The sequence below is a fragment of the Chrysochloris asiatica genome, unplaced genomic scaffold, assembly GCF_000296735.1.
Source record: "Chrysochloris asiatica unplaced genomic scaffold, ChrAsi1.0 scaffold00366, whole genome shotgun sequence".
NCBI classification, from domain to species: domain Eukaryota; kingdom Metazoa; phylum Chordata; class Mammalia; order Afrosoricida; family Chrysochloridae; genus Chrysochloris; species Chrysochloris asiatica.
The window spans coordinates 1,743,246-1,760,000 of NW_006408884.1; the positions used below are offsets into that span (position 1 = coordinate 1,743,246).

Here is a 16,755-nt window from a genome sequence, read left to right on the forward strand (position 1 = left end):
AGAGACAGCGAGACAGCGAGAGACAGAGACAGAGAGACAGCGAGAGCGAGACAGAGACAGCGAGAGAGAGACAGAGAGAGACAGCGAGAGCGAGACAGAGACAGAGAGACAGCGAGAGAGAGAGCGCTCTGGTGGTGGTGAGAGTTCTGGTGGCGTAGTGGTTATGAATCGGGCTATGAACCACAAGTTCAGCAGTTCAAAACTACCAGCTGTTTTTGCGGGAGAAGATGAGGTGTTCTGCTCCCATAAAGATTTACAGCCTCAGAAACCCTGTACAGGGTCGCTATGAGTTGGAACTGACTCCATGGCACACAGCCACTATATATATATGCAATGTTTTATATATTTATTTCCAAGAACCATGTTTCACACTATTTTGGATCTGTTGTTTTCAGTATCTGATATAATGTCATCTTTTTACAGACTTGGGAACATGTTGGGACAAAATATTTTATAGCCATGCTACCCTCTTGACACATTTTAAGATATGACAGTCACTCAGATTAGATTTTTCAAGTCAACTCTAATATTATAAAATGTCTTCTTTTTTTGTCACAAAACTAGGCAAAATTTTGGTTTGGTAAATAGTATCATCATTTCAACATAATTGGTGATGGTAGTGTACTGTGGAGTCAGTTCTGACTCATTGCTACCCTGAATAGGGTTTCCGAGGCAGTAAATCTTTATGGGAGTAGAAAGCCTCATCTTTCTCCCATGGACTACTGGTAGTTTCAAGCTGCTGACCTTAAGGTTAGCAGCCCGACTCCTAACCACTATGCTTCCAGAGCTCTTTCTCAACAGAATTAGCTATAGCACATTTTGGTGTACATATGAAAGAATTTATATAAGGGTAGAAGAATAGATTCCTATACACTTATATCATTTTGTTTTTAAGTCTGCCATCCAACATTCAATTCCAACTGTTAGTTTCTCAATACTTTCTATCATGGATGTCTTTTGACTCTAATATGAATCCCCCATAACTGCCTTTGATGACGCTTTTTAATTTCCTTTCAATATAAATGGCACTGAATTTATATTTCTACATTTCACTGCAGTGACTTAACCTCCCTAGGAAGGATGTATTCAGGCATTCCTCAGATTATGAACATCTGATTTAGGAACAAATCTTACTTGTCTTTTGTTGTTGTTGTTAAGTGCTGTTGAGTCAATTCCAATTCATAGTGATCCTGTATATGGTTTCCAGGAAGCGGCTGGTGAATCTGAACCTACAACCTTGCAATTCAAACTGACCTGTGGTCCAGCACATTATCCTACATTGCCACACCAGTTATGTAAATTTGCCTTCACTTTAAAACAAGTGAACCAACAGCTACTCACAAGAAATTTGTCATCACATTCACTCTCACTTGCTGCACATGCAAATTGCAAGCAATTGAAAAGACTACAGCATTTTCTTGCACTAAAATAAGACTAAATAAGAATCATATGCACCTCGTTGGATTGACCTGCGATTCTTAAAGACACAGTTAAGAAGGATCTTTTTTGTAACCCAGTGACTGCGGGTCCATCAAGGATGCTAAAGTTGAGTAGTGATTACCAAGATAGTAGAGTCTGTTTTTGTAAGTGGATGTCAGAATCAATTTGCAGCTATGAGCTGAATACTAATCTCTTTCAGGAGTCCTGGTATGGTATTGCTAGCCACAAGATTGGCAGTTCAAGCCTACCAGCCGCTCCTTGGAAATCCTATACAGGGTTGCAATGGCCTTAGTGGCTCTTAACAACAATAATAACAATCTCTTTCAGAACTAGAAGCAGCAAAGTATATTTTTATTTCAAATACAGTGATTATGTTGCTGTTGTTAAGTGCTATTGAAATGGTTCCAACCCACAGATCCCCAGTATAGGGTTTCCAAGGAGCAGTTGGTGAGTTTAACCACAGACCTTCAGGCACAAACCAACTTTGCAGTCCAGTGCATTAGTCCACAGCACCACACCAGGGCTCCACAGTGACGATGGAGCTTATTTATTTTGAATAAATTATAAGTTAGACTGGTGTTGTGCTGTGGGTTAATGCGCTGGGCTGAAAAGTCAGTTTGAACCACAAGGTCAGTGGTTCAAGCTCACCAACCGCTCCTCGGAAACTCCTATACAGGGTTGCTATGGGTCGGAACTGACTTGACGACACTTAACAGCAGCAACAACAATATAAGTCAGACTGAAGGTTATATAATTAAGTTGCACAGTCTTAACCATAGTATAAAAATGTACATGTGAATCACGCATAGCATAAAACATGGTGCTCAAGCACAGTTTGAACTGAGTTTGAACCATAGGTCTACTAATTACGATGTGGACTTGACCCAGCTCCATAAACACTTCTAGCCCCCATTTCTTCATTTGGAAAATGGAAATAAATTACTTCCACCTTTTCATTTGGATATGCTGTTGTTTTTACTAAATGCCATTGAGTTGGTCCCAACTCACAGCAAGCTGTATAAGGTTTCTGAAACGTTAAATCTTTCTGGAAGCAGAATGCCTCACCTTTAACTTATAGAGTAGTTGCTGGTTTCAAACCACCGACCTTATGGTTCTCAGTCCAGTGCTTATTCTGCAGAGTCATCACTTACCCTGTTTTAGATAATATACTGATTATATATTCATATATACCAGGTATTGGCATTTAAGAAGAATTCAAATATGTTAGCATTATGTGGGTTAATGCTCTGGACTGCAAAGTCGTTTGAAACACAAGGTCAGTGGTTCAAGTCCACCAGCTGCTCATCAGAAACCCTAAACAGGGTTGCTATGGGTCAGAACTGACTTGAAGGCACTTAACAACAACAACAACAATCTTTATCTTAGTGTGGTGTTGTGGGTTAAAGCAATGGGCTTTATCAGCCCGACTCCTAACCACTATGCTACCAGAGCTCTTTCTTAACAGAATTAGCTATAGCGCATCATGGTGTACATATGAAAGGATTTATGTAAGGGTACAATAGATAGATTCCTAGTCAATTACATTATTTTGTTTTTAAATCTGCCTTCCAACACTCAATTCCAACTGCTAGTGTCTCAATATTTTCTATCATGGATGTCTTTTGACTCTAATATGAATCCCCCATAACTGCCTTTGATCAATGGCACTGAATTTATATTTCTTCATTTCACTGCAGTGAGTTAACCTTCTTTAGAAGGATGTATGCAGGCATTCCTCAGATGCAGGCTGCAAGAACTGTATGAACCTCAGGGTCGGCAATTCAAGCTCATCAGCCACTCCTTGGAAACCCTATACAAGGTTGGACTGTGAATCAAAAGGTTGTCTGTTCAAGCCAACCAACATCTCAGCAGTGAGAAAGATGAAGCTTTCTGCTCCCATGCTCAGAAACCATATAAATTGCTTCTAGGACCTAGAATCAACTCAATGGTTTTTGTTTTTTCGTTTTTACTCATGGATTTTATTGAAAATAATAGCACAACTTGATGAGTAGGTTATAAATCTTCAAGCAAGTTCTGGAAAGGTATTAACAGATTTTTATTTGTTTAAATTTTGAAATTGATTGCTCTAAATACACTTATTCCATATCTTCAGAACTTTAAAGAATAAATTACAGTCAAAGGAAAGAGTATTTGTTTTTTATTATGAAACCATGAGTTATGGTGACAGTGAGAGATAATATGGAGTCTTGGTGTATCACTGTAGGATAAGCACTGGACTGCAAGGTGGGTTTGTACCGCAAGGTCAGCGGTTCAAACTCACAGTGTTGCCGGGAGTAGGAACTGACTCAATGGAACTTAACAGCAAGATCAACAGACAGAGATAATAGCTGAAGAAAAAAAAAAAAGAATGAAAGGAAAAGAAATCGGATTGAGGAGATTATTATTACCAAAGATAAAACAACTCCTAATCCTGGTGTGGCCCTGTAGCATAAGCACTGGACCAAAGGTCATTTGAACCGCAGGATCAGCATTTCAAACTCACCAGCTGGCCCTAGAAAATTCTATTCTGGGTCACTATGAGTCAAACTGACTCGAAGTCACTTAACAACAACAACAACAAATTCTACAACAATAACAACAATTCTACCAAAAATGCTTTCCTTTTTGCTTATCAGTTTGTGTGTTGCAAATTTAGACAAAGACAAAGATAACAAAAACAGCAAAACCTGAAATGTACACTTCTGGATAAGTACTATAACTGCCTTCATTTTTTTAATGTAAACATTTCATTATACACAAAATAAATCCTTAATTAAATAGTTAAAGGTATTAGTTACATTTTCGTGTTCTTGTTAAGTGTCATCAAGTCGGTTCCAACCCATAGTGACCCTGTATAAGATTTTTGAGGAGTGGCTGGTGAGCTTAAACCACAGACCTTGCAGATCAAACCAACTTTGCAGTCCACAGCATTAATCCACAGCGCCACACCAGGACACTGTTCATTGCATGTGCTGCTACATTAATTTTGAATTTAGGATAAGATATAGTCTACAATAAATGATGCTTTCTGCAAGTTACATGTTTGTCACTAGTGAAGGTTACACTGGTTGGTTAATGTTGCCTCTTCTTTCATTTCTCATGGTTGCTTAAAAAAAAAAAAAAAAAAAAAAAAAAGTTAAAGACCCAGTGTCTGTGACTGCAGTCAAAACACTCATCTCTCAGATATTTTGAGTCCCCTGGCAAATCTTTTCCCCAGAGAAGGGAAACAGAGTTTCCGTACAACAGAGCTAGGTAAACGTCTTCAGGCTTTAACTGAAAATATACAGATAACCCGCCAGTGCATGTCAACGCCTATGGGACTCCTGAAAATGTTTCATTCCTGTGGGCTAAGCAATAACATCAACATCAGCCTGAAATGCTCGCCAGAGAATTTTCAGATAGCCAATTAAAATAAGCAGTGTTCTGACATCTATATAAAATGTCCCATTTCAGAATACACATAGGAACAAGGTAAAATCAACATTTCATGAAGTATGAGTGCTCACTCTAGAAGACACATTGAAACATCATTATAAATCTTTCCACAAAGGCAGTTTGACATTTACCTTGCGCTTACATATTACAAATTAGCTACTGAAATTCATTTTATAAGTATTAGCCTATAGCAACCAGTAATGCTATCTTAAATGTTTGTTTCACGCTTTGAAAATCCTTTCAAAGTTTAAGTACTCTATAACAAAATGGGTGGTTGTGTTACTTCATGAGCTTAGAGTGCTAATCAGTACGTCAAATATATTGATCAAATCAGTTTATTCTTGACTACATCGTAATTTACAATAAACTGGCACGAAAGCCTTCAGATTATATTTAAATATGCAAAGTAAAGTAGAACAGAAAAAAGTTTAGAAAATTAAATCAAACTTTTAGAAAATCTACCCATATTACCTTTCTAGATGTATTTAACAAGTTCATAATAAAAACGTAGATAGCAGTAATTCACTACATAATTGCCTAAAACTTGAATGTAATATACAAACTCAACCTCAATTCACTAGTTTATTAACAAAGATTAACTTCGAGCATAAAACTCAAAATTTCACTAAAGAAGCATATAACAACCTTAAACACAATTCAACAATTTGATTATCAATATTAAGCATTTTTAAAACATTTTCTTTTTTTTTTTTTTTAAATCTATCTCACAAAACGAACCCCTTTCTTCTGTAAACAATCAGACTATAAATCAGATGTAGGATATCTTCATTCTCCTAGGTCAATTGTTCTTGAAAGTTAAATCCAAAACTATCACTTAAGTGTGAATTCCTGAAAGGATTCTATTTAAGTATTCTAGGATTTAGTATTAAATCTTTAACCCCAGAGGGAGTTCAGGAACATTGCTCAAGTAGAAACTGCACAACAATTCAACTCTCCTTTGCAAATTTGCTTTCCATTTAATTTAACTTTGCAGCTTTCAGACTCAGACCTTTTACCATATGGCATCAACAAAACACTTCAATCAAAATCAAGTTACCTTCATATAGCACAGTCTTCTAAAGGGATTATTTAAAAGGTAAAATCAGAAATTAACCCTCTTTTCATCGTTTCTTTTATTTATTTTTCTGTTGCAATGATTCAATTCCATAAGAAATTGCCTGGAAATGTCATTATCCCCCAATGCCGGCTTTCATTATAGGACACTTGCTTAGAAACTCAGCCTTTTCCTGACATAAACAGTCACTTGCTGCAGTGCAGAATGTCAGTTTAGTCATTTAGAACTTTCAATGCAGAAAGCCAGTGCGATGCAGTCACCCAGATAAAGCTGCACTTACCTTAATTGAAATATTCTCTGTGAACGAGATGAGAAATCAGTCAAATCAACCGTGAATGGGGTGGGGAGATCGAAGTTTTCAATCAGCACCCTCCAAGTAGCTGCATACTGGACTTCTTTTTTTTTTTTTTTTCTCTGTTTATGTGGAGCTTCTCACTGTCTAAGGGGAGAAAAAAGATAAGCTGAAATCTTCAGAGGTTCCCAGGGAGTAAATGAGAACTAAGCGATGTTTCTGAACGGGAGATACTCCATGAGCGTGCTCCGTCTGGAGGCTCCCTTGCTGCTCTGATAGGCTCCTGTCATGTCCTGGGAGCTGGGTGATAATCATTGACCTGATTAGCAGAGAACTCTCCCTGTGTGCAGGCAGTGCACAGGGAGTCTGGGTGGCTCTCCTGGGAATTGGAAAAGGCACAGGGCCACTTGGGAAGCTTGCCTTTTGCAGCCTAATGGATGAACTACAATTAGAACTATCATTTGCAAGGAGATTAGCCACAGCCTTATAGCCATCAAAGGACTTAAACAAACATGCTTCCTCTTTCTGGTTTTTGAGGTGCCACAGTGTTAGCTATCAGGTAAGGTGAAGTAAGTAATCGACTGAGAGAACTGATTCTAAGACAAGCCTGAAACATGTTTAAAGCAAGGTGACAAAAGGGATAAATGTACTTGTCTTTGACCCTAGCCTGGTACATACGTCAACCTTTTTTTTTTTTTTTTTTTCCTGAGTAAAATGAATTGAAAGGTATATCACAGCCTCCAGAGGGCAACTCTAGGATTTATAAAAAGGAAGTATTCAGATGTGTCAGGTTTTGTTTTGTGTGTTTTTGTTTTGTTTTTCCCGCAAAGACAAGCATCCAAACAAAGCATAGAGAACTGAGCGTTTCTGTATAGATTTTTCAAATATCATTTAAAACTCGCACCACCTTTGTGAAATAATTTGTGCTATATTATTAACCTGAGATCTATAAAATAATATACAACAACACAGCGAACTGAAAACATCTTTGTATTCTCTGTGGAAATACTGATTTATGAAAGCAAAAATAAACAAAGGGTATAGTATGGAAGGAACCAAAATGTCAAATAACTTTTAAAATAGAACGATGTGCCTTAGCTACCTATTTCTCATCTGCTGTTTCTGCCATTGACCACCTGAGAAGCTCTTTCCCAGCCTCACCATCAAAAGTTACTCGTTCCCTGAAGAGATCTAATTCTCTCCAAAAGGTCACATTACTAAATGGAGAAGTCCCAAATGGTTAATTTTTGACAGCTCTCACTTTTATAGGATAAAATTATGCAAATAACATAAAAAGAACAGATGAATAAGTCATTTGCATGTCTTGAGGGTGAGAAAAATCTCATTGCCAGAGAGAAAACTGATGAATGTCCTCACGCAATGATACTGTGATGTGTTCAGCACTTCTATTTTTTCAAGTCGGTTTCACTTGGGACATATGGCACCCCTTCAATATGTGCACGTGCGGGCTTGCATGTGCATTTGTAGGTGCTTGTATGTGTGTGAGAGAGAGACAGAGACAGAGAAGAGAAGCTATATTTATACTGGCATTTTAACATACATCTTTAGAAACTCAAATTTAAATTAGAGGAATGCACAAAAATATACACATGTGTGTTTGTGTATGTGAGAGAGATCGAGACTATAGTGGCACTGATATCTTCTTCATATATATCTTTTAAAACTTAACTTTCTGTAAAGGAATGCACAAAAAAATTCTCTATGTAAAATAGAGACTGTGCTTGCCTTATATACCCCCCAAAGCATTTCATAAAACCTAGCTCATTAAAAGAGAAGCTTTCTGATGGAACTTCTTGAATGCAGTTAAACTCCAGGGTCACTTGCTATTGTTAAAGTGAGGTCCAGTCTGTTCCAACTCAAGCAACTCTGTATAGGGTCCCAAGGAGCAGCTAGTAAGCTTGAACTGCAGACCTTGTGGTTCAAACCAACCTTGCAGTCTAGCACATTAACCCTTACTGCCACACCACTACTTATTATATCCACCTAAGTAGGACAGATCCTTGAAGCTACACAAGGTAGAAAGCCTCAGGAGGCTGGCTGCCCTGCTTCTGGTGCTGAGGAGGTCTCTTGCTCCCTCAGCTGGTGGAGGGTGAGAACTGAAGACAAACAATCCCCGTCATTGAACACCAAAGAGGAAGGGTGACTTTTGCTGCTGCTGAGGCAGAAACTGATGATCAGATCATAGGCTATCATTACCATGTGCCAGGAGAAGAGAAGCTTCTAAAATCAAAACGGAAGCACCTCTAGCATAAATAGCATAAACAGGGAATAAAACTGCTAATTTCTCCTCAGAGGATCCTGCCTTGTCTTTAATCCAATACTTGGGAATGACTACCTCCTGAACATCACGATTCTAGGTTTGCATGGTGATATCATCAAAGCATTATGCTCTCACATTGGCGTAAATCCCATTCTGAGGATCTTAATTTATGTAAAACCACCGAACCCACTGCCAGCCACACAATTCCTACTCTTAGCAACCCAATACATGGTTGTTACATGCAGTTGAGTTGGTTCCAACTCATAGCTACCCTGTACAGGGTTTCTGAGGAGTGCCTGGTGGGTTTGAACCGCTGACCTTCTGGTTAGCAGTCCACTGCTTACTCTACAGCACCACACCAGGACTCCTATAGGCAGAGTAAATCTGTTCCACAGGGTTTCCAAAGCTGTAAATCTTTATGGACTTCTCCCTCACAGAGTTGCTGGTAGTTCCAACCAATAGAAGCCCAGTACATAGTCTAAATGTACAGTAATTATTCTCACCAACTAGAAGAAAAACACATTATGTTAATTTTGTGTCTAATTACATAATCCCCACCTGGAAATCTTAGCAGGCATAAGATCTCATTGAGACATTTAAAATAAAAAAAAAACATTTTTTCTGTTCAGAGAATCCACAGTTTTTCATTTTAACTATTTTCTGTGGTTGTTGTAGTTGTTGTTAAGTGCCATCAAGTTGATTTCAACTCATAGTGACTCATAGGGTTTCTGAGGACTGACTGGTTGGTTTCAGCTGCCGACCTTGTGGTCCAGTGCTGAACCTTAGGTGCCATACCAGGAGAGGCATAGAATATGTTAGTGACTCTTCATTATTGTTTTTGTAACCTATGTTTTACCAAAAATCACTTTTATGTGGAAGCACACACAAGTGGAACAAAGTATAATAGGACTATGTTATGGGTGTGTGCGTGAAGAAGAGAGTACTGTAATTATAATAAAAAATAGATTGTCATCAAATAGTGATGTTACAGAGGAGAACTGCTCCATAGGATTTTCTTGGCTGTAATCTTTACAGTGGTGGCAAAGAATACTAAATATGCCATAAACTGCCATAGGAAAGAACAAAGCTGTCTTGGATGAAGTGTCGCTTGAATGTTCCTTAGAAGTGACGGTGGCTAGATGTCTTCTCACATGTTATAAGGAGGGATCAGTCACTAGAGAAGGACTATCATGCTGACAAAAATCGAGGGTCAGCAAAAAGGAGTAAGGTTATCAATGAGATGGACTGACCCTGTGCCTGTAAGAGTGAGCTTCAACTTAGGAATGATTATGAGAATGGCACAGGACTGGGCAGAATTCATTCTATTGAATATAGGGTCTGTAAGAGTCTGAACTGACTGCACGACTCCTAACAACAACAACAACATCCAGGAGAACAGACAACTCTGTGTTAGAGGGAGTACAGCCAGAATATTCCTTAGAAGCAAGAATGATGTGACTTTGTTTTGCTTACTTTGGGCCTATCGTGGGTGGGGTGGGGTGAGGGATGGAGAGATAGGGTGGAGAAAAGGAGTCCAACCTCTGCAGAAAGACATTATGCTTGATAGGTGATCAGCAACATAGATGGCAACCTTTAGTGAGATGGATTGAACCCGTGGTTGCAACAGGCTCAAATGTAGGAAAGATTGGGAAGATGGCACAGGACAAGATAACATTTTGGGATGCTATGAGATTGAACTCACTCATTAGAACCTAAGAACAACAACCTCTACAGACACCTTGCCCTTTCTTCCAAGGTGCTGCTGGGTGGATTGGACTACTTGTAGCAGTCTAGAGCAAACTGCTTGCTCCCATCAGCAGTTCAAATTCACCAGCTACTTTAAGAACCCTTATATAGCATCACTATGAGTCAAAACCAGTGGCAACAACAACAACACATATTGAATAAAGAGCTCAGCTGGTGCTGTAAGATAAGCACTGGACTTCTCACTGAAAGATCTGAGTCTTTCAACCACACCAGCTGATCAATGGGAGAAAGATTTACAGCCTTAGAAACCCTAGACAAGGTCGTTGTAAGTTGCAATTGAGTTAATAACAGTGTTTTTGTTTTGTTTTGTTCTATTTTTAATGTTGAATAAGAACTCTGGTGTCACCATGGTTGGACACAGGGTTGCTAACTGCAAAGTCATTGGTTCAAAACCACTAGCTGTTCCACAGGAGAAAAATGAGTCTGTCTGATCTGGTAAAGACTTGGCCTTGGTATGATTTGGAATTAACAAGATAACATTGGTTTTGCTTGGATTTATTCATTAAATAATTTCTATATTACCTATACAGGGTCCCCATGAGTCAGATCCAACTCGACAGCACTTAATGACATATGTTCTGGGAGTGTTGGGGGTCTGTAGGATAAACCACTAGGCAGCTACTACAAGGTCGGTGGTTAGAGCCCACCAGCTGCTTTGCAGGAGAAAGGTGAGGCTTTCTGCTCCCAAAAGATTTACAGCATCGGGAACCCTTTATAGGGTGCTATGAAACCCTGTACAGCTGTGGCTATTATTCATGAAATCCTTGGCATGTCACTATTAAGCAAGTTTAATCTGTTCTTTTCTTTTTAGAAATTAAACTGAAATTCTAAAAACTTAACTAAATTTTTATTGCTACACAGCCAGGACAAATTGCACTCAGAGTTGGAACTCAGGTAACTTTAATGGTAAAAATCATAGCATCATGCTTAGAAATTTCCAAATGAAACAACTAAAACACAAATCCAACTTCTAACAGAAGTTGAATATCATCTAGTTTTTATTACTTACAAAACATATTTTTAAAGTTCTAAAAAATGTGTGTTTTGACACAGAAAAAATACTATATTTTTTCTAATTAGACACACAAAAACCAGGAAAGCATATGGTAGTAGAACACCACTTGTCTGTCACTTGCTCATACTATGGTGGCTAGCATGGCGCTGTGATTCTGAAAGCTATGCTACCAGTATTTCAAATACCAGCAGGGTTGCCAATGGTGGATTTGTTTAAGATGAGCTTCCAGACTAAAACAGACTAGGAAGAAGGCGAGATAGACTATTTCCAAATATTTAGTCACTGAAAATCTTATCAATAGCAGTGGAACACTGTCAGATAGGATCAAAATATTGAATATTGAAGCAAGATAAAGAGCACCAGAATATTGTCAAATACAATGTAAGAAGGTGAGCCCCTCAGGTTGGAAGAAACTCAAAATATGACTGGAAAGGAGCTGCCCAGTAGATCACAATGACATTAATGGAGTAAAGACTTTAGGACCTTCATTTGCTGATGGGGCACAACTCAAAATGAAGAGAAACAACTGTAAACATCTGTCTATAATCAGAATATGCAATGTATGAAGTATGAAACTAGGAAAATGGAAATTGTCAAAAATGAAATGGAATGTATAAACATCAATATCCTAGGCATTAGTGAGCTGAAATGCAAGAGCATAGGGCACTTTGAATGTGACAATTACATATTTACTACACAGAGAATGGCAAATTGAAGAGGAGTGGCACTGTTTTCATCATCAAAAAAAATATATCAAGATCTGTCTTGAAGTACAACCCTGCCTGTGATAGGACAATATCCATACGCCTACAAGGGAGTCCTGTTATGGCACTGAGGGTTAATGCACCAGACTGCAAAGCCATTTGAACTGCAAGGTCAGCAGTTCAAGCTCGAAGGCACTTAACAACAACAACAACAAGGGAGTCCTAATGTAGCATTGTGGGATAAAGCATGGACAGCAAGGTGGTTTGAACCACAAGATCTGTGGTTCACAGTCACCAGTCACTCATTGGAAACCCTACACAGAGTCACTATGAGTTGGAACTGACTGGACTGCACATAACAACAACAAGGAAGACCAGTTAATATCACTATCATTTAAATTTATGCACCAACCACTAAAGTCAGTGAAGATGAAATTGAAGAATTCTATCAACTTTTTCAATCTGAAATTGATCAAACATGGAATCAAGATATATATAGAATTACTGGGGATTGGAATGCAAAGGTTGGAAACAAGGAGGATGGATCACTGTTGAAAAATATAGCCTTAGTGATAAAATGATATTGGAGATTGCACGACAGAATTTTCTAAGACCAATAACTCCATTGCAAATACCTTTTAGATACAACAAAAACTCTTCATACATGGACCTCACCAAATGGAATACACAGAAATAAAATTGACTACACCTGTTGAAAGAGATGGTGGAAAAATTCCATATCATCAACCAAAACAAGGCCAGAGGCAGACTGTGGAACTGATTATAAATTGTTCATATGCAAATTTAGGCTGAAGCTGAAGAAAATGAAACAAGTCCACTAAGCCAAAATATGAACTTGAACACATTCTGCCTGAATTTAGAGATCATCTGTAAGAACAGATTTGATGCATTAGACACTAAATACCGATGATCAGAAGAGTTGTGGGATGACATCAACAACATCATGCAGGAAGACAGCAAAAGATCTTTAAGGAGACAAGAAAAAAGGAAAAGAACAAAATGGATATCAGGAGAGCCTGTAAAGCTTGCTCTCCGGCATAGATATGCTAAAGTAAATGGAAGAAATGAGGAGGTAAGAAAGCTGACTAGAAGATTTCAAGGGCAGCTCAAGAAGACCAAGTCAAATATAACAAAATGTAAAAAGACCTGGAGTTAGAAACCAAAAAGCAAGAACATACTAAGCATTCCTCAAGCTGAGCGAAATGAAGAGAAAAGTTAAGTCTTGATTTGAAATATTAAAGGATTCTATGGGCAAAATATCAAATGATGCAGAAAGCATCAAGAGAAGATGGAAGGCATACATGGTGCCACTGTATCAAAAAGATATGGTCAAGGTTCAACCATTTCAAGAGAAAGAATATGATAAAGAATCAATGATCCTGAAGGAAGAAATCCAAGGTGCATTGAAGTCATTGGCAAAGAACTAGTCTCTGGGAATTGTTCAAATACAAACTGAAATCTTTCAACAAATTGATGAGGCACTGGAGTCATTCACCAATCTATGCCAAGATATTGGGAAGACAGGTACTTGGCCAACTGAGTAGAAGAAAACCATATTTGTGCTAATTCCAAAATGCCAGAGGTTCAAGATGGATTCAGACCAGGAAATGGAATGAGGGATATTATTTCTGACATCAGATGGATCTTGGCTGAAAGTAGAAAATACTAGAAAGGTGTTTACCTGTGCTTTATTGAGTATGCAAAGGCTTTTGATTGTGTGGATCATGACAGGTTATGGACAACATTGCGGAAATGAGTATTCCAGAACACCTTATTGTGCTCATGAGGAACCTATGCATAGGCCAAAAGGCAGGTTTTTGAACAGAACAAGAGAATCGTGAATAGTTTACAATTAGTAGAGTTGTATTCTTTCACAATACCTTTCAATCTGTAGGTGAAGCACATGATCTGAGAAGCTGGACCATGTGAAGAAACACATGGCATCAGGATTGGAGGAAGACTCATTAACAACCAGCAATATGCAGGTTATACAACTTTGCTTGCTGAAAGCAAAGAGGACATAAAATACTTAATTGTTGTTCATGTTAGTGCTGTTGAGTTGGTTCCAACCCACAGCAACCCTGTATAGCATTTTCAAGGAGCAGCTGATGAGATTGAACCACTGGCCTTGTAGTTCAAGTAGATTTTGCAGTCCAGCACACCACAACAGGACTCCAAAATACTTAGTAATGAAGATCAAATATCGTAGTCTTCAGTATGGCTTGCATCTCATTGTAAAGAAAATAGAAATTGTCACCATTGGACCAATAAATAACATTCATATAAATGAAGTAAAGATTGAAGTTGTCAAAAACTTAATTTTGCTCAGATCAACCATCAACAGTCATGAAAGTGGCAATCAAGAATTCAAAAGACGTATTGCATTGGGCAAATCTGCTGCACAAGATCTCTTTAAAGTGTTGAAGAGCAAAGATGTCAATCTGAGTACTAAGGCATGCCTGACCCAAGCCATGGTGTTTTCAGTAACTTCATATGCATGTGAAGGTTGTACAGTGAATAAGGGAGACTATAGAAGGAGCTCTGGTAGCGTAGTGGTTACGAATCGGGCTGCGAACCTTAAGGTCAACAGTTCGAAACTACCAGTGGCTCCGCGGGAGAAAGATGAGGCGTTCTGCTCCCGTAAAGATTTACAGCCTTGGAAACCCTGTACAGGGTCGCTATGGGTCGAAACCGACTCGACGGCACTTAACAACAACAACAACAACATAGAAGAATTGATGCATTTGAGTTACGGTGTTTGATGAGAATATTAAATTTACTATGACTGCCAAAAGAACAAAGAAATTTTTGTTGGATGAAGTATAGCCAGAATGCTCTTTGGGAGCAGTTCAGATGGTCAGACTTCGTCTCTCATACTTTGTCTTTCATATATATTGTCAGGAGGGACCAGTTTTTAGAGAAGAATATCATGTTTAGTAGCGTGGAAGATTGGAGAAAAAGAGGAAGTCCTCCAACTAGATGAATTGCCACAGTGGCAGCAGCAATGTTCTCAGGAATAGAAATGATTTTGAATTTGCCACAGGACCAGGCTGTATCGACTTGCATCTATCTCTCTAATGACCCGTGATTGTGAACATTTCTCTCTTCCTATTTTTACTGACCCTTTATTTTAACAAGCATGGTGTCCTTCTTCAGGGACTGGTCACTCCTGGTAACATATCCGAAGATCATATAGTCTAATGTCTTCAGATTTTGCAAGGAAATTATGAATTCAGAACAGTTTAAATAATTCAGGGTTATAAAATGTGTAAATTCTAGATACTTAATTGTGGCTCAAACTTAATGATGTCCAATCTAGCTCACCTTTATTTCATCCCTGATGTTCATAAAGAAAGTTACAAGTATATGAATAAATCTAGCGTCAGAAATATAAAAAACTTAACATCAAAGGCTAGTATGTTTAGTCACTTATGCTCCATGACACAAACAAAAGCAGAAACATGTACAAAATATGAGAATTTATTAGCATTTAGTAACATTAAGTATTAACTGGATGTATCTCATAAAAGCTCAATTCGTTATTACTTTATTAGGCTTGTTTGTTTTCATTTAGTATTATTATTTTTTGTTTTTTCTATTTAAGACAAGTAAACATAATGTTTTGGGATTTCGTCTCTCCTGATGATTAAATCACAACAAAGAAATTTAGAGAGGTAATATATAAAATGGAGTCCTGGTGTGGTGTTGTGGGCTAATGTATCAGACTACAAAGTCATTTTATCCGGAAGGCCAGCGGTTCAAGCTCACCAGCCGCTCCTTGGAAACCCTATACAGGGTGGCTATGGGTAGGAATCAACTCAATGGCACTTAACAACAATAATATTTTAAAAATGAAATTCAACAGAGACTCAAGGTGAGACTCATATAAGAATTTCATAATTAACATTTGAAGAATTATTTCAATGTCTCCCAGATTTAAATAATCATTGCCAAGATCAAGAAAAATCTATGAGCAATCTAAGGGGAGTGTTTGTACCAGCTCAGAGCAATTTTGCTTTCATTAAGCCCTGATCTTTTTTCTCCGTGGTTACAGAAAACAGGACTAAATGAAGAATGGTTAATGATACCCATTAGGTTCCTTTTTGACTAAGACATATATGTTAAATATAGGAAAAAACCAATATGCCTCATTCTAGAAATTAGGGTATTAGGTGTTCTACTTAGTCACAGGGGTCAAAGGGCACATCACTTGATCCTTCTATTTTTCACTTTCCTCATCATTGAAATATGAATAAAATGCTTATTGTAACCTATTTCACAAGATTCTGGGAAGTATCAAATGAGATAATAGGTGAGAGACTTCTTGGCAAACTTGAAGTCTGAGTTAATTTGAATTATTATCATTTCTTTTTTTAAAAAAAGATTTTTTAGTAAAAGCCTTGAAAACGTGTGTTCATAATATTTCTGTGTAAGAATGACTCTGGGAATTTCAACAGGCCATATGTAACGATGGGATTCATCAGAGGTTTAAGAAACTTGTAGATATATTTGGAAAAAAAAAACAAACTAGAAATGAACTTCCCAGCACCACATTACATTTGAGTTTTGCAATGGCATTACTCTCTTGGAGAACTGAACTATTAAAAATAGAAGTGATTTTGGTCAAATGCATTTGTAGTAAATGTCTTTTGAGTAAATGCCTAGTAAAAAATAAATAAATAAATGAAATAGCCATATACTAAAATGAACCATCTACCTGATTTA

General features: G+C 37.9%; 1 protein-coding gene and 1 pseudogene across 1 annotated transcript in view; one reads left to right on the forward strand and one right to left on the reverse strand.

Moving 5' to 3' along the window:
* The window catches only part of CDH12 (cadherin 12, type 2 (N-cadherin 2)), an 868,078-nt gene extending 861,571 nt beyond the window's left edge, over positions 1-6,507 (reverse strand). Inside the window, exon 1 of the mRNA XM_006876219.1 lies at positions 6,231-6,507. The gene's annotated coding sequence lies outside the window, so the exon portion shown is untranslated. The remainder of the gene's footprint in view (positions 1-6,230) is intronic.
* LOC102832224 overlaps positions 1-16,755 on the forward strand; it is a 49,915-nt pseudogene that overhangs the window by 26,321 nt on the left and 6,839 nt on the right.